General features: G+C 45.5%; 42 non-coding genes and 7 pseudogenes across 42 annotated transcripts; all 49 read right to left on the minus strand.

The window, feature by feature from the left end:
- Positions 1 to 271: 271 nt before the first annotated feature.
- On the minus strand, positions 272 to 390 carry LOC134123991 (5S ribosomal RNA). Its single transcript, XR_009955474.1, has one exon. It is a non-coding gene; the product is annotated as a 5S ribosomal RNA (ribosomal RNA).
- A 339-nt stretch (positions 391 to 729) lies between these two features.
- On the minus strand, positions 730 to 848 carry LOC134124002 (5S ribosomal RNA). Its single transcript, XR_009955485.1, has one exon. It is a non-coding gene; the product is annotated as a 5S ribosomal RNA (ribosomal RNA).
- Positions 849 to 1,243: 395 nt separating this feature from the next.
- LOC134124013 (5S ribosomal RNA) lies at positions 1,244 to 1,362 on the minus strand. Its single transcript, XR_009955496.1, has one exon. It is a non-coding gene; the product is annotated as a 5S ribosomal RNA (ribosomal RNA).
- Positions 1,363 to 1,701: 339 nt separating this feature from the next.
- Positions 1,702 to 1,820, minus strand: LOC134124024 (5S ribosomal RNA). Its single transcript, XR_009955508.1, has one exon. It is a non-coding gene; the product is annotated as a 5S ribosomal RNA (ribosomal RNA).
- A 395-nt stretch (positions 1,821 to 2,215) lies between these two features.
- On the minus strand, positions 2,216 to 2,334 carry LOC134124035 (5S ribosomal RNA). Its single transcript, XR_009955519.1, has one exon. It is a non-coding gene; the product is annotated as a 5S ribosomal RNA (ribosomal RNA).
- A 339-nt stretch (positions 2,335 to 2,673) lies between these two features.
- On the minus strand, positions 2,674 to 2,792 carry LOC134124047 (5S ribosomal RNA). The gene has a single exon (XR_009955531.1). It is a non-coding gene; the product is annotated as a 5S ribosomal RNA (ribosomal RNA).
- Positions 2,793 to 3,131: 339 nt separating this feature from the next.
- On the minus strand, positions 3,132 to 3,250 carry LOC134124102 (5S ribosomal RNA). The gene has a single exon (XR_009955585.1). It is a non-coding gene; the product is annotated as a 5S ribosomal RNA (ribosomal RNA).
- Positions 3,251 to 3,645: 395 nt separating this feature from the next.
- LOC134124058 (5S ribosomal RNA) lies at positions 3,646 to 3,764 on the minus strand. The gene has a single exon (XR_009955542.1). It is a non-coding gene; the product is annotated as a 5S ribosomal RNA (ribosomal RNA).
- Positions 3,765 to 4,103: 339 nt separating this feature from the next.
- Positions 4,104 to 4,212, minus strand: LOC134124122 (5S ribosomal RNA; annotated as a pseudogene).
- Positions 4,213 to 4,551: 339 nt separating this feature from the next.
- On the minus strand, positions 4,552 to 4,670 carry LOC134124070 (5S ribosomal RNA). The gene has a single exon (XR_009955553.1). It is a non-coding gene; the product is annotated as a 5S ribosomal RNA (ribosomal RNA).
- Positions 4,671 to 5,065: 395 nt separating this feature from the next.
- LOC134124081 (5S ribosomal RNA) lies at positions 5,066 to 5,184 on the minus strand. The gene has a single exon (XR_009955564.1). It is a non-coding gene; the product is annotated as a 5S ribosomal RNA (ribosomal RNA).
- A 339-nt stretch (positions 5,185 to 5,523) lies between these two features.
- Positions 5,524 to 5,642, minus strand: LOC134124092 (5S ribosomal RNA). The gene has a single exon (XR_009955575.1). It is a non-coding gene; the product is annotated as a 5S ribosomal RNA (ribosomal RNA).
- A 395-nt stretch (positions 5,643 to 6,037) lies between these two features.
- Positions 6,038 to 6,156, minus strand: LOC134124103 (5S ribosomal RNA). Its single transcript, XR_009955586.1, has one exon. It is a non-coding gene; the product is annotated as a 5S ribosomal RNA (ribosomal RNA).
- A 339-nt stretch (positions 6,157 to 6,495) lies between these two features.
- LOC134124114 (5S ribosomal RNA) lies at positions 6,496 to 6,614 on the minus strand. The gene has a single exon (XR_009955597.1). It is a non-coding gene; the product is annotated as a 5S ribosomal RNA (ribosomal RNA).
- Positions 6,615 to 7,009: 395 nt separating this feature from the next.
- Positions 7,010 to 7,128, minus strand: LOC134124125 (5S ribosomal RNA). Its single transcript, XR_009955601.1, has one exon. It is a non-coding gene; the product is annotated as a 5S ribosomal RNA (ribosomal RNA).
- Positions 7,129 to 7,467: 339 nt separating this feature from the next.
- Positions 7,468 to 7,586, minus strand: LOC134124136 (5S ribosomal RNA). Its single transcript, XR_009955602.1, has one exon. It is a non-coding gene; the product is annotated as a 5S ribosomal RNA (ribosomal RNA).
- A 395-nt stretch (positions 7,587 to 7,981) lies between these two features.
- LOC134124147 (5S ribosomal RNA) lies at positions 7,982 to 8,100 on the minus strand. Its single transcript, XR_009955603.1, has one exon. It is a non-coding gene; the product is annotated as a 5S ribosomal RNA (ribosomal RNA).
- Positions 8,101 to 8,439: 339 nt separating this feature from the next.
- On the minus strand, positions 8,440 to 8,548 carry LOC134124123 (5S ribosomal RNA; annotated as a pseudogene).
- A 339-nt stretch (positions 8,549 to 8,887) lies between these two features.
- LOC134124152 (5S ribosomal RNA) lies at positions 8,888 to 9,006 on the minus strand. The gene has a single exon (XR_009955605.1). It is a non-coding gene; the product is annotated as a 5S ribosomal RNA (ribosomal RNA).
- Positions 9,007 to 9,401: 395 nt separating this feature from the next.
- Positions 9,402 to 9,520, minus strand: LOC134124153 (5S ribosomal RNA). The gene has a single exon (XR_009955606.1). It is a non-coding gene; the product is annotated as a 5S ribosomal RNA (ribosomal RNA).
- A 339-nt stretch (positions 9,521 to 9,859) lies between these two features.
- Positions 9,860 to 9,978, minus strand: LOC134124154 (5S ribosomal RNA). The gene has a single exon (XR_009955607.1). It is a non-coding gene; the product is annotated as a 5S ribosomal RNA (ribosomal RNA).
- Positions 9,979 to 10,373: 395 nt separating this feature from the next.
- Positions 10,374 to 10,492, minus strand: LOC134124155 (5S ribosomal RNA). Its single transcript, XR_009955608.1, has one exon. It is a non-coding gene; the product is annotated as a 5S ribosomal RNA (ribosomal RNA).
- Positions 10,493 to 10,831: 339 nt separating this feature from the next.
- LOC134124124 (5S ribosomal RNA) lies at positions 10,832 to 10,940 on the minus strand (annotated as a pseudogene).
- Positions 10,941 to 11,279: 339 nt separating this feature from the next.
- On the minus strand, positions 11,280 to 11,398 carry LOC134124156 (5S ribosomal RNA). The gene has a single exon (XR_009955609.1). It is a non-coding gene; the product is annotated as a 5S ribosomal RNA (ribosomal RNA).
- Positions 11,399 to 11,793: 395 nt separating this feature from the next.
- LOC134123707 (5S ribosomal RNA) lies at positions 11,794 to 11,912 on the minus strand. The gene has a single exon (XR_009955190.1). It is a non-coding gene; the product is annotated as a 5S ribosomal RNA (ribosomal RNA).
- A 339-nt stretch (positions 11,913 to 12,251) lies between these two features.
- On the minus strand, positions 12,252 to 12,370 carry LOC134123708 (5S ribosomal RNA). Its single transcript, XR_009955191.1, has one exon. It is a non-coding gene; the product is annotated as a 5S ribosomal RNA (ribosomal RNA).
- A 395-nt stretch (positions 12,371 to 12,765) lies between these two features.
- On the minus strand, positions 12,766 to 12,884 carry LOC134123709 (5S ribosomal RNA). The gene has a single exon (XR_009955192.1). It is a non-coding gene; the product is annotated as a 5S ribosomal RNA (ribosomal RNA).
- Positions 12,885 to 13,223: 339 nt separating this feature from the next.
- Positions 13,224 to 13,332, minus strand: LOC134124126 (5S ribosomal RNA; annotated as a pseudogene).
- A 339-nt stretch (positions 13,333 to 13,671) lies between these two features.
- Positions 13,672 to 13,790, minus strand: LOC134123710 (5S ribosomal RNA). The gene has a single exon (XR_009955193.1). It is a non-coding gene; the product is annotated as a 5S ribosomal RNA (ribosomal RNA).
- Positions 13,791 to 14,129: 339 nt separating this feature from the next.
- On the minus strand, positions 14,130 to 14,248 carry LOC134123711 (5S ribosomal RNA). Its single transcript, XR_009955194.1, has one exon. It is a non-coding gene; the product is annotated as a 5S ribosomal RNA (ribosomal RNA).
- Positions 14,249 to 14,643: 395 nt separating this feature from the next.
- Positions 14,644 to 14,762, minus strand: LOC134123713 (5S ribosomal RNA). Its single transcript, XR_009955196.1, has one exon. It is a non-coding gene; the product is annotated as a 5S ribosomal RNA (ribosomal RNA).
- Positions 14,763 to 15,101: 339 nt separating this feature from the next.
- On the minus strand, positions 15,102 to 15,220 carry LOC134123714 (5S ribosomal RNA). The gene has a single exon (XR_009955197.1). It is a non-coding gene; the product is annotated as a 5S ribosomal RNA (ribosomal RNA).
- A 395-nt stretch (positions 15,221 to 15,615) lies between these two features.
- Positions 15,616 to 15,734, minus strand: LOC134123715 (5S ribosomal RNA). Its single transcript, XR_009955198.1, has one exon. It is a non-coding gene; the product is annotated as a 5S ribosomal RNA (ribosomal RNA).
- A 339-nt stretch (positions 15,735 to 16,073) lies between these two features.
- Positions 16,074 to 16,182, minus strand: LOC134124146 (5S ribosomal RNA; annotated as a pseudogene).
- A 339-nt stretch (positions 16,183 to 16,521) lies between these two features.
- On the minus strand, positions 16,522 to 16,640 carry LOC134123716 (5S ribosomal RNA). The gene has a single exon (XR_009955199.1). It is a non-coding gene; the product is annotated as a 5S ribosomal RNA (ribosomal RNA).
- Positions 16,641 to 17,035: 395 nt separating this feature from the next.
- On the minus strand, positions 17,036 to 17,154 carry LOC134123717 (5S ribosomal RNA). Its single transcript, XR_009955200.1, has one exon. It is a non-coding gene; the product is annotated as a 5S ribosomal RNA (ribosomal RNA).
- A 339-nt stretch (positions 17,155 to 17,493) lies between these two features.
- On the minus strand, positions 17,494 to 17,612 carry LOC134123718 (5S ribosomal RNA). The gene has a single exon (XR_009955201.1). It is a non-coding gene; the product is annotated as a 5S ribosomal RNA (ribosomal RNA).
- A 395-nt stretch (positions 17,613 to 18,007) lies between these two features.
- On the minus strand, positions 18,008 to 18,126 carry LOC134123719 (5S ribosomal RNA). Its single transcript, XR_009955202.1, has one exon. It is a non-coding gene; the product is annotated as a 5S ribosomal RNA (ribosomal RNA).
- A 339-nt stretch (positions 18,127 to 18,465) lies between these two features.
- On the minus strand, positions 18,466 to 18,574 carry LOC134124148 (5S ribosomal RNA; annotated as a pseudogene).
- Positions 18,575 to 18,913: 339 nt separating this feature from the next.
- Positions 18,914 to 19,032, minus strand: LOC134123720 (5S ribosomal RNA). The gene has a single exon (XR_009955203.1). It is a non-coding gene; the product is annotated as a 5S ribosomal RNA (ribosomal RNA).
- Positions 19,033 to 19,427: 395 nt separating this feature from the next.
- On the minus strand, positions 19,428 to 19,546 carry LOC134123721 (5S ribosomal RNA). The gene has a single exon (XR_009955204.1). It is a non-coding gene; the product is annotated as a 5S ribosomal RNA (ribosomal RNA).
- Positions 19,547 to 19,885: 339 nt separating this feature from the next.
- On the minus strand, positions 19,886 to 19,994 carry LOC134124127 (5S ribosomal RNA; annotated as a pseudogene).
- Positions 19,995 to 20,333: 339 nt separating this feature from the next.
- Positions 20,334 to 20,452, minus strand: LOC134123722 (5S ribosomal RNA). Its single transcript, XR_009955205.1, has one exon. It is a non-coding gene; the product is annotated as a 5S ribosomal RNA (ribosomal RNA).
- A 395-nt stretch (positions 20,453 to 20,847) lies between these two features.
- Positions 20,848 to 20,966, minus strand: LOC134123724 (5S ribosomal RNA). Its single transcript, XR_009955207.1, has one exon. It is a non-coding gene; the product is annotated as a 5S ribosomal RNA (ribosomal RNA).
- Positions 20,967 to 21,305: 339 nt separating this feature from the next.
- Positions 21,306 to 21,424, minus strand: LOC134123725 (5S ribosomal RNA). Its single transcript, XR_009955208.1, has one exon. It is a non-coding gene; the product is annotated as a 5S ribosomal RNA (ribosomal RNA).
- Positions 21,425 to 21,819: 395 nt separating this feature from the next.
- On the minus strand, positions 21,820 to 21,938 carry LOC134123726 (5S ribosomal RNA). Its single transcript, XR_009955209.1, has one exon. It is a non-coding gene; the product is annotated as a 5S ribosomal RNA (ribosomal RNA).
- Positions 21,939 to 22,277: 339 nt separating this feature from the next.
- On the minus strand, positions 22,278 to 22,396 carry LOC134123727 (5S ribosomal RNA). The gene has a single exon (XR_009955210.1). It is a non-coding gene; the product is annotated as a 5S ribosomal RNA (ribosomal RNA).
- Positions 22,397 to 22,791: 395 nt separating this feature from the next.
- Positions 22,792 to 22,910, minus strand: LOC134123728 (5S ribosomal RNA). The gene has a single exon (XR_009955211.1). It is a non-coding gene; the product is annotated as a 5S ribosomal RNA (ribosomal RNA).
- Positions 22,911 to 23,249: 339 nt separating this feature from the next.
- Positions 23,250 to 23,368, minus strand: LOC134123729 (5S ribosomal RNA). The gene has a single exon (XR_009955212.1). It is a non-coding gene; the product is annotated as a 5S ribosomal RNA (ribosomal RNA).
- Positions 23,369 to 23,568: the final 200 nt, after the last annotated feature.

Here is a 23,568-nt window from a genome sequence, read left to right on the forward strand (position 1 = left end):
TTTGTGTGGGTTAAATAAGGGTATGCAAAGAAGGCTGTGACATCCCATGCCGAAAATTGGATGGACTAGAGAAGACCCGCCCAGGGGTCCCAGCCAATCGGTGAATGGCCATTGCAGTCCCCACCACCTCAAATGGCCTGACGATGGTATGGACGTAAGCCACCTTTCATCTTCTTCCTATTGCATCTCTTCTACAATGTGACATTTTTTTTACAATTGTGTAGGTGTACAATCTACGGCGCTGGGCGGCTTTCAGAGAGAGAAGTGAAAAAGCTTACGGCACCTGGGATTCCCAGGCGGTCTTCCATCCAGGTACTAACCAGGCCCTGCTCTGCTTAGCTTCCGAGATCAGACGAGATCGGGCGGAACCAGAGAGGTATGGCCGTAAGCTGCTTTTTATCTTTTTCCTAATCCTTTATAATGCGTCAATGAATTATGACACGCCTGCCGTTGGCATCTTTGTGTGGGTTAAATAAGGGTATGCAAAGAAGGCTGTGACATCCCATGCCGAAAATTGGATGGACTAGAGAAGACCCGCCCAGGGGTCCCAGCCAATCGGTGAATGGCCATTGCAGTCCCCGCCACCTCAAATGGCCTGACGATGGTATGGACGTAAGCCACCTTTCATCTTCTTCCTATTGCATCTCTTCTACAATGTGACATTTTTTTTACAATTGTGTAGGTGTACAATCTACGGCGCTGGGCGGCTTTCAGAGAGAGAAGTGAAAAAGCTTACGGCACCTGGGATTCCCAGGCGGTCTTCCATCCAGGTACTAACCAGGCCCTGCTCTGCTTAGCTTCCGAGATCAGACGAGATCGGGCGGAACCAGAGAGGTATGGCCGTAAGCTGCTTTTCATCTTTTTCCTAATCCTTTAAAACGTGTCAAAGATAATCAGAAGTTTCTTTTTCTAAAATTGAAGCAGTTCTTAGCATTGGCAAGAGAGGTTCCTAAAGCCTGAAGGTAACTTTACTTTTCTTCACTGGCAATTCTAACATGTTGGGTTAGCACCTGTATTTCAACGGCTAAATTACAAACAATAGTATGCCAATCGTAAATGTTGATCAACACTAATTTAGCAATCATGAAACGGAATCATTTTGGATATTATTGTCTAATTTCCTTTCATATCCAACGTTAAAACAACACTAAACATGCATCTCTTCAACAATGTGATATTCTTTTTGTAATTTGTAGGTGTACAATCTGCGGCGCTCGGCGGCTTTCGGAGAGAGAAGTGAAAAAGCTTACGGCACCTGGGATTCCCAGGCGGTCTTCCATCCAGGTACTAACCAGGCCCTGCTCTGCTTAGCTTCCGAGATCAGACGAGATCGGGCGGAACCAGAGAGGTATGGCCGTAAGCTGCTTTTTATCTTTTTCCTAATCCTTTATAATGCGTCAATGAATTATGACACGCCTGCCGTTGGCATCTTTGTGTGGGTTAAATAAGGGTATGCAAAGAAGGCTGTGACATCCCATGCCGAAAATTGGATGGACTAGAGAAGACCCGCCCAGGGGTCCCAGCCAATCGGTGAATGGCCATTGCAGTCCCCGCCACCTCAAATGGCCTGACGATGGTATGGACGTAAGCCACCTTTCATCTTCTTCCTATTGCATCTCTTCTACAATGTGACATTTTTTTTACAATTGTGTAGGTGTACAATCTACGGCGCTGGGCGGCTTTCAGAGAGAGAAGTGAAAAAGCTTACGGCACCTGGGATTCCCAGGCGGTCTTCCATCCAGGTACTAACCAGGCCCTGCTCTGCTTAGCTTCCGAGATCAGACGAGATCGGGCGGAACCAGAGAGGTATGGCCGTAAGCTGCTTTTCATCTTTTTCCTAATCCTTTAAAACGTGTCAAAGATAATCAGAAGTTTCTTTTTCTAAAATTGAAGCAGTTCTTAGCATTGGCAAGAGAGGTTCCTAAAGCCTGAAGGTAACTTTACTTTTCTTCACTGGCAATTCTAACATGTTGGGTTAGCACCTGTATTTCAACGGCTAAATTACAAACAATAGTATGCCAATCGTAAATGTTGATCAACACTAATTTAGCAATCATGAAACGGAATCATTTTGGATAATATTGTCTAATTTCCTTTCATATCCAACGTTAAAACAACACTAAACATGCATCTCTTCAACAATGTGATATTCTTTTTGTAATTTGTAGGTGTACAATCTGCGGCGCTCGGCGGCTTTCGGAGAGAGAAGTGAAAAAGCTTACGGCACCTGGGATTCCCAGGCGGTCTTCCATCCAGGTACTAACCAGGCCCTGCTCTGCTTAGCTTCCGAGATCAGACGAGATCGGGCGGAACCAGAGAGGTATGGCCGTAAGCTGCTTTTTATCTTTTTCCTAATCCTTTATAATGCGTCAATGAATTATGACACGCCTGCCGTTGGCATCTTTGTGTGGGTTAAATAAGGGTATGCAAAGAAGGCTGTGACATCCCATGCCGAAAATTGGATGGACTAGAGAAGACCCGCCCAGGGGTCCCAGCCAATCGGTGAATGGCCATTGCAGTCCCCGCCACCTCAAATGGCCTGACGATGGTATGGACGTAAGCCACCTTTCATCTTCTTCCTATTGCATCTCTTCTACAATGTGACATTTTTTTTACAATTGTGTAGGTGTACAATCTACGGCGCTGGGCGGCTTTCAGAGAGAGAAGTGAAAAAGCTTACGGCACCTGGGATTCCCAGGCGGTCTTCCATCCAGGTACTAACCAGGCCCTGCTCTGCTTAGCTTCCGAGATCAGACGAGATCGGGCGGAACCAGAGAGGTATGGCCGTAAGCTGCTTTTTATCTTTTTCCTAATCCTTTATAATGCGTCAATGAATTATGACACGCCTGCCGTTGGCATCTTTGTGTGGGTTAAATAAGGGTATGCAAAGAAGGCTGTGACATCCCATGCCGAAAATTGGATGGACTAGAGAAGACCCGCCCAGGGGTCCCAGCCAATCGGTGAATGGCCATTGCAGTCCCCGCCACCTCAAATGGCCTGACGATGGTATGGACGTAAGCCACCTTTCATCTTCTTCCTATTGCATCTCTTCTACAATGTGACATTTTTTTTACAATTGTGTAGGTGTACAATCTACGGCGCTGGGCGGCTTTCAGAGAGAGAAGTGAAAAAGCTTACGGCACCTGGGATTCCCAGGCGGTCTTCCATCCAGGTACTAACCAGGCCCTGCTCTGCTTAGCTTCCGAGATCAGACGAGATCGGGCGGAACCAGAGAGGTATGGCCGTAAGATGCTTTTCATCTTTTTCCTAATCCTTTAAAACGTGTCAAAGATAATCAGAAGTTTCTTTTTCTAAAATTGAAGCAGTTCTTAGCATTGGCAAGAGAGGTTCCTAAAGCCTGAAGGTAACTTTACTTTTCTTCACTGGCAATTCTAACATGTTGGGTTAGCACCTGTATTTCAACGGCTAAATTACAAACAATAGTATGCCAATCGTAAATGTTGATCAACACTAATTTAGCAATCATGAAACGGAATCATTTTGGATATTATTGTCTAATTTCCTTTCATATCCAACGTTAAAACAACACTAAACATGCATCTCTTCAACAATGTGATATTCTTTTTGTAATTTGTAGGTGTACAATCTGCGGCGCTCGGCGGCTTTCGGAGAGAGAAGTGAAAAAGCTTACGGCACCTGGGATTCCCAGGCGGTCTTCCATCCAGGTACTAACCAGGCCCTGCTCTGCTTAGCTTCCGAGATCAGACGAGATCGGGCGGAACCAGAGAGGTATGGCCGTAAGCTGCTTTTTATCTTTTTCCTAATCCTTTATAATGCGTCAATGAATTATGACACGCCTGCCGTTGGCATCTTTGTGTGGGTTAAATAAGGGTATGCAAAGAAGGCTGTGACATCCCATGCCGAAAATCGGATGGACTAGAGAAGACCCGCCCAGGGGTCCCAGCCAATCGGTGAATGGCCATTGCAGTCCCCGCCACCTCAAATGGCCTGACGATGGTATGGACGTAAGCCACCTTTCATCTTCTTCCTATTGCATCTCTTCTACAATGTGACATTTTTTTTACAATTGTGTAGGTGTACAATCTACGGCGCTGGGCGGCTTTCAGAGAGAGAAGTGAAAAAGCTTACGGCACCTGGGATTCCCAGGCGGTCTTCCATCCAGGTACTAACCAGGCCCTGCTCTGCTTAGCTTCCGAGATCAGGCGGAACCAGAGAGGTATGGCCGTAAGCTGCTTTTTATCTTTTTCCTAATCCTTTATAATGCGTCAATGAATTATGACACGCCTGCCGTTGGCATCTTTGTGTGGGTTAAATAAGGGTATGCAAAGAAGGCTGTGACATCCCATGCCGAAAATTGGATGGACTAGAGAAGACCCGCCCAGGGGTCCCAGCCAATCGGTGAATGGCCATTGCAGTCCCCGCCACCTCAAATGGCCTGACGATGGTATGGACGTAAGCCACCTTTCATCTTCTTCCTATTGCATCTCTTCTACAATGTGACATTTTTTTTACAATTGTGTAGGTGTACAATCTACGGCGCTGGGCGGCTTTCAGAGAGAGAAGTGAAAAAGCTTACGGCACCTGGGATTCCCAGGCGGTCTTCCATCCAGGTACTAACCAGGCCCTGCTCTGCTTAGCTTCCGAGATCAGACGAGATCGGGCGGAACCAGAGAGGTATGGCCGTAAGCTGCTTTTCATCTTTTTCCTAATCCTTTAAAACGTGTCAAAGATAATCAGAAGTTTCTTTTTCTAAAATTGAAGCAGTTCTTAGCATTGGCAAGAGAGGTTCCTAAAGCCTGAAGGTAACTTTACTTTTCTTCACTGGCAATTCTAACATGTTGGGTTAGCACCTGTATTTCAACGGCTAAATTACAAACAATAGTATGCCAATCGTAAATGTTGATCAACACTAATTTAGCAATCATGAAACGGAATCATTTTGGATAATATTGTCTAATTTCCTTTCATATCCAACGTTAAAACAACACTAAACATGCATCTCTTCAACAATGTGATATTCTTTTTGTAATTTGTAGGTGTACAATCTGCGGCGCTCGGCGGCTTTCGGAGAGAGAAGTGAAAAAGCTTACGGCACCTGGGATTCCCAGGCGGTCTTCCATCCAGGTACTAACCAGGCCCTGCTCTGCTTAGCTTCCGAGATCAGACGAGATCGGGCGGAACCAGAGAGGTATGGCCGTAAGCTGCTTTTTATCTTTTTCCTAATCCTTTATAATGCGTCAATGAATTATGACACGCCTGCCGTTGGCATCTTTGTGTGGGTTAAATAAGGGTATGCAAAGAAGGCTGTGACATCCCATGCCGAAAATTGGATGGACTAGAGAAGACCCGCCCAGGGGTCCCAGCCAATCGGTGAATGGCCATTGCAGTCCCCGCCACCTCAAATGGCCTGACGATGGTATGGACGTAAGCCACCTTTCATCTTCTTCCTATTGCATCTCTTCTACAATGTGACATTTTTTTTACAATTGTGTAGGTGTACAATCTACGGCGCTGGGCGGCTTTCAGAGAGAGAAGTGAAAAAGCTTACGGCACCTGGGATTCCCAGGCGGTCTTCCATCCAGGTACTAACCAGGCCCTGCTCTGCTTAGCTTCCGAGATCAGACGAGATCGGGCGGAACCAGAGAGGTATGGCCGTAAGCTGCTTTTCATCTTTTTCCTAATCCTTTAAAACGTGTCAAAGATAATCAGAAGTTTCTTTTTCTAAAATTGAAGCAGTTCTTAGCATTGGCAAGAGAGGTTCCTAAAGCCTGAAGGTAACTTTACTTTTCTTCACTGGCAATTCTAACATGTTGGGTTAGCACCTGTATTTCAACGGCTAAATTACAAACAATAGTATGCCAATCGTAAATGTTGATCAACACTAATTTAGCAATCATGAAACGGAATCATTTTGGATAATATTGTCTAATTTCCTTTCATATCCAACGTTAAAACAACACTAAACATGCATCTCTTCAACAATGTGATATTCTTTTTGTAATTTGTAGGTGTACAATCTGCGGCGCTCGGCGGCTTTCGGAGAGAGAAGTGAAAAAGCTTACGGCACCTGGGATTCCCAGGCGGTCTTCCATCCAGGTACTAACCAGGCCCTGCTCTGCTTAGCTTCCGAGATCAGACGAGATCGGGCGGAACCAGAGAGGTATGGCCGTAAGCTGCTTTTTATCTTTTTCCTAATCCTTTATAATGCGTCAATGAATTATGACACGCCTGCCGTTGGCATCTTTGTGTGGGTTAAATAAGGGTATGCAAAGAAGGCTGTGACATCCCATGCCGAAAATTGGATGGACTAGAGAAGACCCGCCCAGGGGTCCCAGCCAATCGGTGAATGGCCATTGCAGTCCCCGCCACCTCAAATGGCCTGACGATGGTATGGACGTAAGCCACCTTTCATCTTCTTCCTATTGCATCTCTTCTACAATGTGACATTTTTTTTACAATTGTGTAGGTGTACAATCTACGGCGCTGGGCGGCTTTCAGAGAGAGAAGTGAAAAAGCTTACGGCACCTGGGATTCCCAGGCGGTCTTCCATCCAGGTACTAACCAGGCCCTGCTCTGCTTAGCTTCCGAGATCAGACGAGATCGGGCGGAACCAGAGAGGTATGGCCGTAAGCTGCTTTTCATCTTTTTCCTAATCCTTTAAAACGTGTCAAAGATAATCAGAAGTTTCTTTTTCTAAAATTGAAGCAGTTCTTAGCATTGGCAAGAGAGGTTCCTAAAGCCTGAAGGTAACTTTACTTTTCTTCACTGGCAATTCTAACATGTTGGGTTAGCACCTGTATTTCAACGGCTAAATTACAAACAATAGTATGCCAATCGTAAATGTTGATCAACACTAATTTAGCAATCATGAAACGGAATCATTTTGGATATTATTGTCTAATTTCCTTTCATATCCAACGTTAAAACAACACTAAACATGCATCTCTTCAACAATGTGATATTCTTTTTGTAATTTGTAGGTGTACAATCTGCGGCGCTCGGCGGCTTTCGGAGAGAGAAGTGAAAAAGCTTACGGCACCTGGGATTCCCAGGCGGTCTTCCATCCAGGTACTAACCAGGCCCTGCTCTGCTTAGCTTCCGAGATCAGACGAGATCGGGCGGAACCAGAGAGGTATGGCCGTAAGCTGCTTTTTATCTTTTTCCTAATCCTTTATAATGCGTCAATGAATTATGACACGCCTGCCGTTGGCATCTTTGTGTGGGTTAAATAAGGGTATGCAAAGAAGGCTGTGACATCCCATGCCGAAAATTGGATGGACTAGAGAAGACCCGCCCAGGGGTCCCAGCCAATCGGTGAATGGCCATTGCAGTCCCCGCCACCTCAAATGGCCTGACGATGGTATGGACGTAAGCCACCTTTCATCTTCTTCCTATTGCATCTCTTCTACAATGTGACATTTTTTTTACAATTGTGTAGGTGTACAATCTACGGCGCTGGGCGGCTTTCAGAGAGAGAAGTGAAAAAGCTTACGGCACCTGGGATTCCCAGGCGGTCTTCCATCCAGGTACTAACCAGGCCCTGCTCTGCTTAGCTTCCGAGATCAGACGAGATCGGGCGGAACCAGAGAGGTATGGCCGTAAGCTGCTTTTCATCTTTTTCCTAATCCTTTAAAACGTGTCAAAGATAATCAGAAGTTTCTTTTTCTAAAATTGAAGCAGTTCTTAGCATTGGCAAGAGAGGTTCCTAAAGCCTGAAGGTAACTTTACTTTTCTTCACTGGCAATTCTAACATGTTGGGTTAGCACCTGTATTTCAACGGCTAAATTACAAACAATAGTATGCCAATCGTAAATGTTGATCAACACTAATTTAGCAATCATGAAACGGAATCATTTTGGATATTATTGTCTAATTTCCTTTCATATCCAACGTTAAAACAACACTAAACATGCATCTCTTCAACAATGTGATATTCTTTTTGTAATTTGTAGGTGTACAATCTGCGGCGCTCGGCGGCTTTCGGAGAGAGAAGTGAAAAAGCTTACGGCACCTGGGATTCCCAGGCGGTCTTCCATCCAGGTACTAACCAGGCCCTGCTCTGCTTAGCTTCCGAGATCAGACGAGATCGGGCGGAACCAGAGAGGTATGGCCGTAAGCTGCTTTTTATCTTTTTCCTAATCCTTTATAATGCGTCAATGAATTATGACACGCCTGCCGTTGGCATCTTTGTGTGGGTTAAATAAGGGTATGCAAAGAAGGCTGTGACATCCCATGCCGAAAATTGGATGGACTAGAGAAGACCCGCCCAGGGGTCCCAGCCAATCGGTGAATGGCCATTGCAGTCCCCGCCACCTCAAATGGCCTGACGATGGTATGGACGTAAGCCACCTTTCATCTTCTTCCTATTGCATCTCTTCTACAATGTGACATTTTTTTTACAATTGTGTAGGTGTACAATCTACGGCGCTGGGCGGCTTTCAGAGAGAGAAGTGAAAAAGCTTACGGCACCTGGGATTCCCAGGCGGTCTTCCATCCAGGTACTAACCAGGCCCTGCTCTGCTTAGCTTCCGAGATCAGGCGGAACCAGAGAGGTATGGCCGTAAGCTGCTTTTTATCTTTTTCCTAATCCTTTATAATGCGTCAATGAATTATGACACGCCTGCCGTTGGCATCTTTGTGTGGGTTAAATAAGGGTATGCAAAGAAGGCTGTGACATCCCATGCCGAAAATTGGATGGACTAGAGAAGACCCGCCCAGGGGTCCCAGCCAATCGGTGAATGGCCATTGCAGTCCCCGCCACCTCAAATGGCCTGACGATGGTATGGACGTAAGCCACCTTTCATCTTCTTCCTATTGCATCTCTTCTACAATGTGACATTTTTTTTACAATTGTGTAGGTGTACAATCTACGGCGCTGGGCGGCTTTCAGAGAGAGAAGTGAAAAAGCTTACGGCACCTGGGATTCCCAGGCGGTCTTCCATCCAGGTACTAACCAGGCCCTGCTCTGCTTAGCTTCCGAGATCAGACGAGATCGGGCGGAACCAGAGAGGTATGGCCGTAAGCTGCTTTTCATCTTTTTCCTAATCCTTTAAAACGTGTCAAAGATAATCAGAAGTTTCTTTTTCTAAAATTGAAGCAGTTCTTAGCATTGGCAAGAGAGGTTCCTAAAGCCTGAAGGTAACTTTACTTTTCTTCACTGGCAATTCTAACATGTTGGGTTAGCACCTGTATTTCAACGGCTAAATTACAAACAATAGTATGCCAATCGTAAATGTTGATCAACACTAATTTAGCAATCATGAAACGGAATCATTTTGGATAATATTGTCTAATTTCCTTTCATATCCAACGTTAAAACAACACTAAACATGCATCTCTTCAACAATGTGATATTCTTTTTGTAATTTGTAGGTGTACAATCTGCGGCGCTCGGCGGCTTTCGGAGAGAGAAGTGAAAAAGCTTACGGCACCTGGGATTCCCAGGCGGTCTTCCATCCAGGTACTAACCAGGCCCTGCTCTGCTTAGCTTCCGAGATCAGACGAGATCGGGCGGAACCAGAGAGGTATGGCCGTAAGCTGCTTTTTATCTTTTTCCTAATCCTTTATAATGCGTCAATGAATTATGACACGCCTGCCGTTGGCATCTTTGTGTGGGTTAAATAAGGGTATGCAAAGAAGGCTGTGACATCCCATGCCGAAAATTGGATGGACTAGAGAAGACCCGCCCAGGGGTCCCAGCCAATCGGTGAATGGCCATTGCAGTCCCCGCCACCTCAAATGGCCTGACGATGGTATGGACGTAAGCCACCTTTCATCTTCTTCCTATTGCATCTCTTCTACAATGTGACATTTTTTTTACAATTGTGTAGGTGTACAATCTACGGCGCTGGGCGGCTTTCAGAGAGAGAAGTGAAAAAGCTTACGGCACCTGGGATTCCCAGGCGGTCTTCCATCCAGGTACTAACCAGGCCCTGCTCTGCTTAGCTTCCGAGATCAGACGAGATCGGGCGGAACCAGAGAGGTATGGCCGTAAGCTGCTTTTCATCTTTTTCCTAATCCTTTAAAACGTGTCAAAGATAATCAGAAGTTTCTTTTTCTAAAATTGAAGCAGTTCTTAGCATTGGCAAGAGAGGTTCCTAAAGCCTGAAGGTAACTTTACTTTTCTTCACTGGCAATTCTAACATGTTGGGTTAGCACCTGTATTTCAACGGCTAAATTACAAACAATAGTATGCCAATCGTAAATGTTGATCAACACTAATTTAGCAATCATGAAACGGAATCATTTTGGATATTATTGTCTAATTTCCTTTCATATCCAACGTTAAAACAACACTAAACATGCATCTCTTCAACAATGTGATATTCTTTTTGTAATTTGTAGGTGTACAATCTGCGGCGCTCGGCGGCTTTCGGAGAGAGAAGTGAAAAAGCTTACGGCACCTGGGATTCCCAGGCGGTCTTCCATCCAGGTACTAACCAGGCCCTGCTCTGCTTAGCTTCCGAGATCAGACGAGATCGGGCGGAACCAGAGAGGTATGGCCGTAAGCTGCTTTTTATCTTTTTCCTAATCCTTTATAATGCGTCAATGAATTATGACACGCCTGCCGTTGGCATCTTTGTGTGGGTTAAATAAGGGTATGCAAAGAAGGCTGTGACATCCCATGCCGAAAATTGGATGGACTAGAGAAGACCCGCCCAGGGGTCCCAGCCAATCGGTGAATGGCCATTGCAGTCCCCGCCACCTCAAATGGCCTGACGATGGTATGGACGTAAGCCACCTTTCATCTTCTTCCTATTGCATCTCTTCTACAATGTGACATTTTTTTTACAATTGTGTAGGTGTACAATCTACGGCGCTGGGCGGCTTTCAGAGAGAGAAGTGAAAAAGCTTACGGCACCTGGGATTCCCAGGCGGTCTTCCATCCAGGTACTAACCAGGCCCTGCTCTGCTTAGCTTCCGAGATCAGGCGGAACCAGAGAGGTATGGCCGTAAGCTGCTTTTTATCTTTTTCCTAATCCTTTATAATGCGTCAATGAATTATGACACGCCTGCCGTTGGCATCTTTGTGTGGGTTAAATAAGGGTATGCAAAGAAGGCTGTGACATCCCATGCCGAAAATTGGATGGACTAGAGAAGACCCGCCCAGGGGTCCCAGCCAATCGGTGAATGGCCATTGCAGTCCCCGCCACCTCAAATGGCCTGACGATGGTATGGACGTAAGCCACCTTTCATCTTCTTCCTATTGCATCTCTTCTACAATGTGACATTTTTTTTACAATTGTGTAGGTGTACAATCTACGGCGCTGGGCGGCTTTCAGAGAGAGAAGTGAAAAAGCTTACGGCACCTGGGATTCCCAGGCGGTCTTCCATCCAGGTACTAACCAGGCCCTGCTCTGCTTAGCTTCCGAGATCAGACGAGATCGGGCGGAACCAGAGAGGTATGGCCGTAAGCTGCTTTTCATCTTTTTCCTAATCCTTTAAAACGTGTCAAAGATAATCAGAAGTTTCTTTTTCTAAAATTGAAGCAGTTCTTAGCATTGGCAAGAGAGGTTCCTAAAGCCTGAAGGTAACTTTACTTTTCTTCACTGGCAATTCTAACATGTTGGGTTAGCACCTGTATTTCAACGGCTAAATTACAAACAATAGTATGCCAATCGTAAATGTTGATCAACACTAATTTAGCAATCATGAAACGGAATCATTTTGGATAATATTGTCTAATTTCCTTTCATATCCAACGTTAAAACAACACTAAACATGCATCTCTTCAACAATGTGATATTCTTTTTGTAATTTGTAGGTGTACAATCTGCGGCGCTCGGCGGCTTTCGGAGAGAGAAGTGAAAAAGCTTACGGCACCTGGGATTCCCAGGCGGTCTTCCATCCAGGTACTAACCAGGCCCTGCTCTGCTTAGCTTCCGAGATCAGACGAGATCGGGCGGAACCAGAGAGGTATGGCCGTAAGCTGCTTTTTATCTTTTTCCTAATCCTTTATAATGCGTCAATGAATTATGACACGCCTGCCGTTGGCATCTTTGTGTGGGTTAAATAAGGGTATGCAAAGAAGGCTGTGACATCCCATGCCGAAAATTGGATGGACTAGAGAAGACCCGCCCAGGGGTCCCAGCCAATCGGTGAATGGCCATTGCAGTCCCCGCCACCTCAAATGGCCTGACGATGGTATGGACGTAAGCCACCTTTCATCTTCTTCCTATTGCATCTCTTCTACAATGTGACATTTTTTTTACAATTGTGTAGGTGTACAATCTACGGCGCTGGGCGGCTTTCAGAGAGAGAAGTGAAAAAGCTTACGGCACCTGGGATTCCCAGGCGGTCTTCCATCCAGGTACTAACCAGGCCCTGCTCTGCTTAGCTTCCGAGATCAGACGAGATCGGGCGGAACCAGAGAGGTATGGCCGTAAGCTGCTTTTCATCTTTTTCCTAATCCTTTAAAACGTGTCAAAGATAATCAGAAGTTTCTTTTTCTAAAATTGAAGCAGTTCTTAGCATTGGCAAGAGAGGTTCCTAAAGCCTGAAGGTAACTTTACTTTTCTTCACTGGCAATTCTAACATGTTGGGTTAGCACCTGTATTTCAACGGCTAAATTACAAACAATAGTATGCCAATCGTAAATGTTGATCAACACTAATTTAGCAATCATGAAACGGAATCATTTTGGATATTATTGTCTAATTTCCTTTCATATCCAACGTTAAAACAACACTAAACATGCATCTCTTCAACAATGTGATATTCTTTTTGTAATTTGTAGGTGTACAATCTGCGGCGCTCGGCGGCTTTCGGAGAGAGAAGTGAAAAAGCTTACGGCACCTGGGATTCCCAGGCGGTCTTCCATCCAGGTACTAACCAGGCCCTGCTCTGCTTAGCTTCCGAGATCAGACGAGATCGGGCGGAACCAGAGAGGTATGGCCGTAAGCTGCTTTTTATCTTTTTCCTAATCCTTTATAATGCGTCAATGAATTATGACACGCCTGCCGTTGGCATCTTTGTGTGGGTTAAATAAGGGTATGCAAAGAAGGCTGTGACATCCCATGCCGAAAATTGGATGGACTAGAGAAGACCCGCCCAGGGGTCCCAGCCAATCGGTGAATGGCCATTGCAGTCCCCGCCACCTCAAATGGCCTGACGATGGTATGGACGTAAGCCACCTTTCATCTTCTTCCTATTGCATCTCTTCTACAATGTGACATTTTTTTTACAATTGTGTAGGTGTACAATCTACGGCGCTGGGCGGCTTTCAGAGAGAGAAGTGAAAAAGCTTACGGCACCTGGGATTCCCAGGCGGTCTTCCATCCAGGTACTAACCAGGCCCTGCTCTGCTTAGCTTCCGAGATCAGGCGGAACCAGAGAGGTATGGCCGTAAGCTGCTTTTTATCTTTTTCCTAATCCTTTATAATGCGTCAATGAATTATGACACGCCTGCCGTTGGCATCTTTGTGTGGGTTAAATAAGGGTATGCAAAGAAGGCTGTGACATCCCATGCCGAAAATTGGATGGACTAGAGAAGACCCGCCCAGGGGTCCCAGCCAATCGGTGAATGGCCATTGCAGTCCCCGCCACCTCAAATGGCCTGACGATGGTATGGACGTAAGCCACCTTTCATCTTCTTCCTATTGCATCTCTTCTACAATGTGACATTTTTTTTACAATTGTGTAGGTGTACAATCTACGGCGCTGGGCGGCTTTCAGAGAGAGAAGTGAAAAAGCTTACGGCACCTGGGATTCCCAGGCGGTCTTCCATCCAGGTACTAACCAGGCCCTGCTCTGCTTAGCTTCCGAGATCAGACGAGATCGGGCGGAACCAGAGAGGTATGGCCGTAAGCTGCTTTTTATCTTTTTCCTAATCCTTTATAATGCGTCAATGAATTATGACACGCCTGCCGTTGGCATCTTTGTGTGGGTTAAATAAGGGTATGCAAAGAAGGCTGTGACATCCCATGCCGAAAATTGGATGGACTAGAGAAGACCCGCCCAGGGGTCCCAGCCAATCGGTGAATGGCCATTGCAGTCCCCGCCACCTCAAATGGCCTGACGATGGTATGGACGTAAGCCACCTTTCATCTTCTTCCTATTGCATCTCTTCTACAATGTGACATTTTTTTTACAATTGTGTAGGTGTACAATCTACGGCGCTGGGCGGCTTTCAGAGAGAGAAGTGAAAAAGCTTACGGCACCTGGGATTCCCAGGCGGTCTTCCATCCAGGTACTAACCAGGCCCTGCTCTGCTTAGCTTCCGAGATCAGACGAGATCGGGCGGAACCAGAGAGGTATGGCCGTAAGCTGCTTTTCATCTTTTTCCTAATCCTTTAAAACGTGTCAAAGATAATCAGAAGTTTCTTTTTCTAAAATTGAAGCAGTTCTTAGCATTGGCAAGAGAGGTTCCTAAAGCCTGAAGGTAACTTTACTTTTCTTCACTGGCAATTCTAACATGTTGGGTTAGCACCTGTATTTCAACGGCTAAATTACAAACAATAGTATGCCAATCGTAAATGTTGATCAACACTAATTTAGCAATCATGAAACGGAATCATTTTGGATAATATTGTCTAATTTCCTTTCATATCCAACGTTAAAACAACACTAAACATGCATCTCTTCAACAATGTGATATTCTTTTTGTAATTTGTAGGTGTACAATCTGCGGCGCTCGGCGGCTTTCGGAGAGAGAAGTGAAAAAGCTTACGGCACCTGGGATTCCCAGGCGGTCTTCCATCCAGGTACTAACCAGGCCCTGCTCTGCTTAGCTTCCGAGATCAGACGAGATCGGGCGGAACCAGAGAGGTATGGCCGTAAGCTGCTTTTTATCTTTTTCCTAATCCTTTATAATGCGTCAATGAATTATGACACGCCTGCCGTTGGCATCTTTGTGTGGGTTAAATAAGGGTATGCAAAGAAGGCTGTGACATCCCATGCCGAAAATTGGATGGACTAGAGAAGACCCGCCCAGGGGTCCCAGCCAATCGGTGAATGGCCATTGCAGTCCCCGCCACCTCAAATGGCCTGACGATGGTATGGACGTAAGCCACCTTTCATCTTCTTCCTATTGCATCTCTTCTACAATGTGACATTTTTTTTACAATTGTGTAGGTGTACAATCTACGGCGCTGGGCGGCTTTCAGAGAGAGAAGTGAAAAAGCTTACGGCACCTGGGATTCCCAGGCGGTCTTCCATCCAGGTACTAACCAGGCCCTGCTCTGCTTAGCTTCCGAGATCAGACGAGATCGGGCGGAACCAGAGAGGTATGGCCGTAAGCTGCTTTTCATCTTTTTCCTAATCCTTTAAAACGTGTCAAAGATAATCAGAAGTTTCTTTTTCTAAAATTGAAGCAGTTCTTAGCATTGGCAAGAGAGGTTCCTAAAGCCTGAAGGTAACTTTACTTTTCTTCACTGGCAATTCTAACATGTTGGGTTAGCACCTGTATTTCAACGGCTAAATTACAAACAATAGTATGCCAATCGTAAATGTTGATCAACACTAATTTAGCAATCATGAAACGGAATCATTTTGGATATTATTGTCTAATTTCCTTTCATATCCAACGTTAAAACAACACTAAACATGCATCTCTTCAACAATGTGATATTCTTTTTGTAATTTGTAGGTGTACAATCTGCGGCGCTCGGCGGCTTTCGGAGAGAGAAGTGAAAAAGCTTACGGCACCTGGGATTCCCAGGCGGTCTTCCATCCAGGTACTAACCAGGCCCTGCTCTGCTTAGCTTCCGAGATCAGACGAGATCGGGCGGAACCAGAGAGGTATGGCCGTAAGCTGCTTTTTATCTTTTTCCTAATCCTTTATAATGCGTCAATGAATTATGACACGCCTGCCGTTGGCATCTTTGTGTGGGTTAAATAAGGGTATGCAAAGAAGGCTGTGACATCCCATGCCGAAAATTGGATGGACTAGAGAAGACCCGCCCAGGGGTCCCAGCCAATCGGTGAATGGCCATTGCAGTCCCCGCCACCTCAAATGGCCTGACGATGGTATGGACGTAAGCCACCTTTCATCTTCTTCCTATTGCATCTCTTCTACAATGTGACATTTTTTTTACAATTGTGTAGGTGTACAATCTACGGCGCTGGGCGGCTTTCAGAGAGAGAAGTGAAAAAGCTTACGGCACCTGGGATTCCCAGGCGGTCTTCCATCCAGGTACTAACCAGGCCCTGCTCTGCTTAGCTTCCGAGATCAGGCAGAACCAGAGAGGTATGGCCGTAAGCTGCTTTTTATCTTTTTCCTAATCCTTTATAATGCGTCAATGAATTATGACACGCCTGCCGTTGGCATCTTTGTGTGGGTTAAATAAGGGTATGCAAAGAAGGCTGTGACATCCCATGCCGAAAATTGGATGGACTAGAGAAGACCCGCCCAGGGGTCCCAGCCAATCGGTGAATGGCCATTGCAGTCCCCGCCACCTCAAATGGCCTGACGATGGTATGGACGTAAGCCACCTTTCATCTTCTTCCTATTGCATCTCTTCTACAATGTGACATTTTTTTTACAATTGTGTAGGTGTACAATCTACGGCGCTGGGCGGCTTTCAGAGAGAGAAGTGAAAAAGCTTACGGCACCTGGGATTCCCAGGCGGTCTTCCATCCAGGTACTAACCAGGCCCTGCTCTGCTTAGCTTCCGAGATCAGACGAGATCGGGCGGAACCAGAGAGGTATGGCCGTAAGCTGCTTTTCATCTTTTTCCTAATCCTTTAAAACGTGTCAAAGATAATCAGAAGTTTCTTTTTCTAAAATTGAAGCAGTTCTTAGCATTGGCAAGAGAGGTTCCTAAAGCCTGAAGGTAACTTTACTTTTCTTCACTGGCAATTCTAACATGTTGGGTTAGCACCTGTATTTCAACGGCTAAATTACAAACAATAGTATGCCAATCGTAAATGTTGATCAACACTAATTTAGCAATCATGAAACGGAATCATTTTGGATAATATTGTCTAATTTCCTTTCATATCCAACGTTAAAACAACACTAAACATGCATCTCTTCAACAATGTGATATTCTTTTTGTAATTTGTAGGTGTACAATCTGCGGCGCTCGGCGGCTTTCGGAGAGAGAAGTGAAAAAGCTTACGGCACCTGGGATTCCCAGGCGGTCTTCCATCCAGGTACTAACCAGGCCCTGCTCTGCTTAGCTTCCGAGATCAGACGAGATCGGGCGGAACCAGAGAGGTATGGCCGTAAGCTGCTTTTTATCTTTTTCCTAATCCTTTATAATGCGTCAATGAATTATGACACGCCTGCCGTTGGCATCTTTGTGTGGGTTAAATAAGGGTATGCAAAGAAGGCTGTGACATCCCATGCCGAAAATTGGATGGACTAGAGAAGACCCGCCCAGGGGTCCCAGCCAATCGGTGAATGGCCATTGCAGTCCCCGCCACCTCAAATGGCCTGACGATGGTATGGACGTAAGCCACCTTTCATCTTCTTCCTATTGCATCTCTTCTACAATGTGACATTTTTTTTACAATTGTGTAGGTGTACAATCTACGGCGCTGGGCGGCTTTCAGAGAGAGAAGTGAAAAAGCTTACGGCACCTGGGATTCCCAGGCGGTCTTCCATCCAGGTACTAACCAGGCCCTGCTCTGCTTAGCTTCCGAGATCAGACGAGATCGGGCGGAACCAGAGAGGTATGGCCGTAAGCTGCTTTTCATCTTTTTCCTAATCCTTTAAAACGTGTCAAAGATAATCAGAAGTTTCTTTTTCTAAAATTGAAGCAGTTCTTAGCATTGGCAAGAGAGGTTCCTAAAGCCTGAAGGTAACTTTACTTTTCTTCACTGGCAATTCTAACATGTTGGGTTAGCACCTGTATTTCAACGGCTAAATTACAAACAATAGTATGCCAATCGTAAATGTTGATCAACACTAATTTAGCAATCATGAAACGGAATCATTTTGGATATTATTGTCTAATTTCCTTTCATATCCAACGTTAAAACAACACTAAACATGCATCTCTTCAACAATGTGATATTCTTTTTGTAATTTGTAGGTGTACAATCTGCGGCGCTCGGCGGCTTTCGGAGAGAGAAGTGAAAAAGCTTACGGCACCTGGGATTCCCAGGCGGTCTTCCATCCAGGTACTAACCAGGCCCTGCTCTGCTTAGCTTCCGAGATCAGACGAGATCGGGCGGAACCAGAGAGGTATGGCCGTAAGCTGCTTTTTATCTTTTTCCTAATCCTTTATAATGCGTCAATGAATTATGACACGCCTGCCGTTGGCATCTTTGTGTGGGTTAAATAAGGGTATGCAAAGAAGGCTGTGACATCCCATGCCGAAAATTGGATGGACTAGAGAAGACCCGCCCAGGGGTCCCAGCCAATCGGTGAATGGCCATTGCAGTCCCCGCCACCTCAAATGGCCTGACGATGGTATGGACGTAAGCCACCTTTCATCTTCTTCCTATTGCATCTCTTCTACAATGTGACATTTTTTTTACAATTGTGTAGGTGTACAATCTACGGCGCTGGGCGGCTTTCAGAGAGAGAAGTGAAAAAGCTTACGGCACCTGGGATTCCCAGGCGGTCTTCCATCCAGGTACTAACCAGGCCCTGCTCTGCTTAGCTTCCGAGATCAGGCAGAACCAGAGAGGTATGGCCGTAAGCTGCTTTTTATCTTTTTCCTAATCCTTTATAATGCGTCAATGAATTATGACACGCCTGCCGTTGGCATCTTTGTGTGGGTTAAATAAGGGTATGCAAAGAAGGCTGTGACATCCCATGCCGAAAATTGGATGGACTAGAGAAGACCCGCCCAGGGGTCCCAGCCAATCGGTGAATGGCCATTGCAGTCCCCGCCACCTCAAATGGCCTGACGATGGTATGGACGTAAGCCACCTTTCATCTTCTTCCTATTGCATCTCTTCTACAATGTGACATTTTTTTTACAATTGTGTAGGTGTACAATCTACGGCGCTGGGCGGCTTTCAGAGAGAGAAGTGAAAAAGCTTACGGCACCTGGGATTCCCAGGCGGTCTTCCATCCAGGTACTAACCAGGCCCTGCTCTGCTTAGCTTCCGAGATCAGACGAGATCGGGCGGAACCAGAGAGGTATGGCCGTAAGCTGCTTTTCATCTTTTTCCTAATCCTTTAAAACGTGTCAAAGATAATCAGAAGTTTCTTTTTCTAAAATTGAAGCAGTTCTTAGCATTGGCAAGAGAGGTTCCTAAAGCCTGAAGGTAACTTTACTTTTCTTCACTGGCAATTCTAACATGTTGGGTTAGCACCTGTATTTCAACGGCTAAATTACAAACAATAGTATGCCAATCGTAAATGTTGATCAACACTAATTTAGCAATCATGAAACGGAATCATTTTGGATATTATTGTCTAATTTCCTTTCATATCCAACGTTAAAACAACACTAAACATGCATCTCTTCAACAATGTGATATTCTTTTTGTAATTTGTAGGTGTACAATCTGCGGCGCTCGGCGGCTTTCGGAGAGAGAAGTGAAAAAGCTTACGGCACCTGGGATTCCCAGGCGGTCTTCCATCCAGGTACTAACCAGGCCCTGCTCTGCTTAGCTTCCGAGATCAGACGAGATCGGGCGGAACCAGAGAGGTATGGCCGTAAGCTGCTTTTTATCTTTTTCCTAATCCTTTATAATGCGTCAATGAATTATGACACGCCTGCCGTTGGCATCTTTGTGTGGGTTAAATAAGGGTATGCAAAGAAGGCTGTGACATCCCATGCCGAAAATCGGATGGACTAGAGAAGACCCGCCCAGGGGTCCCAGCCAATCGGTGAATGGCCATTGCAGTCCCCGCCACCTCAAATGGCCTGACGATGGTATGGACGTAAGCCACCTTTCATCTTCTTCCTATTGCATCTCTTCTACAATGTGACATTTTTTTTACAATTGTGTAGGTGTACAATCTACGGCGCTGGGCGGCTTTCAGAGAGAGAAGTGAAAAAGCTTACGGCACCTGGGATTCCCAGGCGGTCTTCCATCCAGGTACTAACCAGGCCCTGCTCTGCTTAGCTTCCGAGATCAGGCGGAACCAGAGAGGTATGGCCGTAAGCTGCTTTTTATCTTTTTCCTAATCCTTTATAATGCGTCAATGAATTATGACACGCCTGCCGTTGGCATCTTTGTGTGGGTTAAATAAGGGTATGCAAAGAAGGCTGTGACATCCCATGCCGAAAATTGGATGGACTAGAGAAGACCCGCCCAGGGGTCCCAGCCAATCGGTGAATGGCCATTGCAGTCCCCGCCACCTCAAATGGCCTGACGATGGTATGGACGTAAGCCACCTTTCATCTTCTTCCTATTGCATCTCTTCTACAATGTGACATTTTTTTTACAATTGTGTAGGTGTACAATCTACGGCGCTGGGCGGCTTTCAGAGAGAGAAGTGAAAAAGCTTACGGCACCTGGGATTCCCAGGCGGTCTTCCATCCAGGTACTAACCAGGCCCTGCTCTGCTTAGCTTCCGAGATCAGACGAGATCGGGCGGAACCAGAGAGGTATGGCCGTAAGCTGCTTTTCATCTTTTTCCTAATCCTTTAAAACGTGTCAAAGATAATCAGAAGTTTCTTTTTCTAAAATTGAAGCAGTTCTTAGCATTGGCAAGAGAGGTTCCTAAAGCCTGAAGGTAACTTTACTTTTCTTCACTGGCAATTCTAACATGTTGGGTTAGCACCTGTATTTCAACGGCTAAATTACAAACAATAGTATGCCAATCGTAAATGTTGATCAACACTAATTTAGCAATCATGAAACGGAATCATTTTGGATAATATTGTCTAATTTCCTTTCATATCCAACGTTAAAACAACACTAAACATGCATCTCTTCAACAATGTGATATTCTTTTTGTAATTTGTAGGTGTACAATCTGCGGCGCTCGGCGGCTTTCGGAGAGAGAAGTGAAAAAGCTTACGGCACCTGGGATTCCCAGGCGGTCTTCCATCCAGGTACTAACCAGGCCCTGCTCTGCTTAGCTTCCGAGATCAGACGAGATCGGGCGGAACCAGAGAGGTATGGCCGTAAGCTGCTTTTTATCTTTTTCCTAATCCTTTATAATGCGTCAATGAATTATGACACGCCTGCCGTTGGCATCTTTGTGTGGGTTAAATAAGGGTATGCAAAGAAGGCTGTGACATCCCATGCCGAAAATTGGATGGACTAGAGAAGACCCGCCCAGGGGTCCCAGCCAATCGGTGAATGGCCATTGCAGTCCCCGCCACCTCAAATGGCCTGACGATGGTATGGACGTAAGCCACCTTTCATCTTCTTCCTATTGCATCTCTTCTACAATGTGACATTTTTTTTACAATTGTGTAGGTGTACAATCTACGGCGCTGGGCGGCTTTCAGAGAGAGAAGTGAAAAAGCTTACGGCACCTGGGATTCCCAGGCGGTCTTCCATCCAGGTACTAACCAGGCCCTGCTCTGCTTAGCTTCCGAGATCAGACGAGATCGGGCGGAACCAGAGAGGTATGGCCGTAAGCTGCTTTTCATCTTTTTCCTAATCCTTTAAAACGTGTCAAAGATAATCAGAAGTTTCTTTTTCTAAAATTGAAGCAGTTCTTAGCATTGGCAAGAGAGGTTCCTAAAGCCTGAAGGTAACTTTACTTTTCTTCACTGGCAATTCTAACATGTTGGGTTAGCACCTGTATTTCAACGGCTAAATTACAAACAATAGTATGCCAATCGTAAATGTTGATCAACACTAATTTAGCAATCATGAAACGGAATCATTTTGGATAATATTGTCTAATTTCCTTTCATATCCAACGTTAAAACAACACTAAACATGCATCTCTTCAACAATGTGATATTCTTTTTGTAATTTGTAGGTGTACAATCTGCGGCGCTCGGCGGCTTTCGGAGAGAGAAGTGAAAAAGCTTACGGCACCTGGGATTCCCAGGCGGTCTTCCATCCAGGTACTAACCAGGCCCTGCTCTGCTTAGCTTCCGAGATCAGACGAGATCGGGCGGAACCAGAGAGGTATGGCCGTAAGCTGCTTTTTATCTTTTTCCTAATCCTTTATAATGCGTCAATGAATTATGACACGCCTGCCGTTGGCATCTTTGTGTGGGTTAAATAAGGGTATGCAAAGAAGGCTGTGACATCCCATGCCGAAAATTGGATGGACTAGAGAAGACCCGCCCAGGGGTCCCAGCCAATCGGTGAATGGCCATTGCAGTCCCCGCCACCTCAAATGGCCTGACGATGGTATGGACGTAAGCCACCTTTCATCTTCTTCCTATTGCATCTCTTCTACAATGTGACATTTTTTTTACAATTGTGTAGGTGTACAATCTACGGCGCTGGGCGGCTTTCAGAGAGAGAAGTGAAAAAGCTTACGGCACCTGGGATTCCCAGGCGGTCTTCCATCCAGGTACTAACCAGGCCCTGCTCTGCTTAGCTTCCGAGATCAGACGAGATCGGGCGGAACCAGAGAGGTATGGCCGTAAGCTGCTTTTCATCTTTTTCCTAATCCTTTAAAACGTGTCAAAGATAATCAGAAGTTTCTTTTTCTAAAATTGAAGCAGTTCTTAGCATTGGCAAGAGAGGTTCCTAAAGCCTGAAGGTAACTTTACTTTTCTTCACTGGCAATTCTAACATGTTGGGTTAGCACCTGTATTTCAACGGCTAAATTACAAACAATATAATGCCAATCGTAAATGTTGATCAACACTAATTTAGCAATCATGAAACGGAATCATTTTGGATATTATTGTCTAATTTCCTTTCATATCCAACGTTAAAACAACACTAAACATGCATCTCTTCAACAATGTGATATTCTTTTTGTAATTTGTAGGTGTACAATCTGCGGCGCTCGGCGGCTTTCGGAGAGAGAAGTGAAAAAGCTTACGGCACCTGGGATTCCCAGGCGGTCTTCCATCCAGGTACTAACCAGGCCCTGCTCTGCTTAGCTTCCGAGATCAGACGAGATCGGGCGGAACCAGAGAGGTATGGCCGTAAGCTGCTTTTTATCTTTTTCCTAATCCTTTATAATGCGTCAATGAATTATGACACGCCTGCCGTTGGCATCTTTGTGTGGGTTAAATAAGGGTATGCAAAGAAGGCTGTGACATCCCATGCCGAAAATTGGATGGACTAGAGAAGACCCGCCCAGGGGTCCCAGCCAATCGGTGAATGGCCATTGCAGTCCCCGCCACCTCAAATGGCCTGACGATGGTATGGACGTAAGCCACCTTTCATCTTCTTCCTATTGCATCTCTTCTACAATGTGACATTTTTTTTACAATTGTGTAGGTGTACAATCTACGGCGCTGGGCGGCTTTCAGAGAGAGAAGTGAAAAAGCTTACGGCACCTGGGATTCCCAGGCGGTCTTCCATCCAGGTACTAACCAGGCCCTGCTCTGCTTAGCTTCCGAGATCAGACGAGATCGGGCGGAACCAGAGAGGTATGGCCGTAAGCTGCTTTTCATCTTTTTCCTAATCCTTTAAAACGTGTCAAAGATAATCAGAAGTTTCTTTTTCTAAAATTGAAGCAGTTCTTAGCATTGGCAAGAGAGGTTCCTAAAGCCTGAAGGTAACTTTACTTTTCTTCACTGGCAATTCTAACATGTTGGGTTAGCACCTGTATTTCAACGGCTAAATTACAAACAATAGTATGCC

Source organism: Pungitius pungitius, unplaced genomic scaffold (genome assembly GCF_949316345.1).
Source record: "Pungitius pungitius unplaced genomic scaffold, fPunPun2.1 scaffold_42, whole genome shotgun sequence".
In the NCBI taxonomy this organism is placed as follows: domain Eukaryota; kingdom Metazoa; phylum Chordata; class Actinopteri; order Perciformes; family Gasterosteidae; genus Pungitius; species Pungitius pungitius.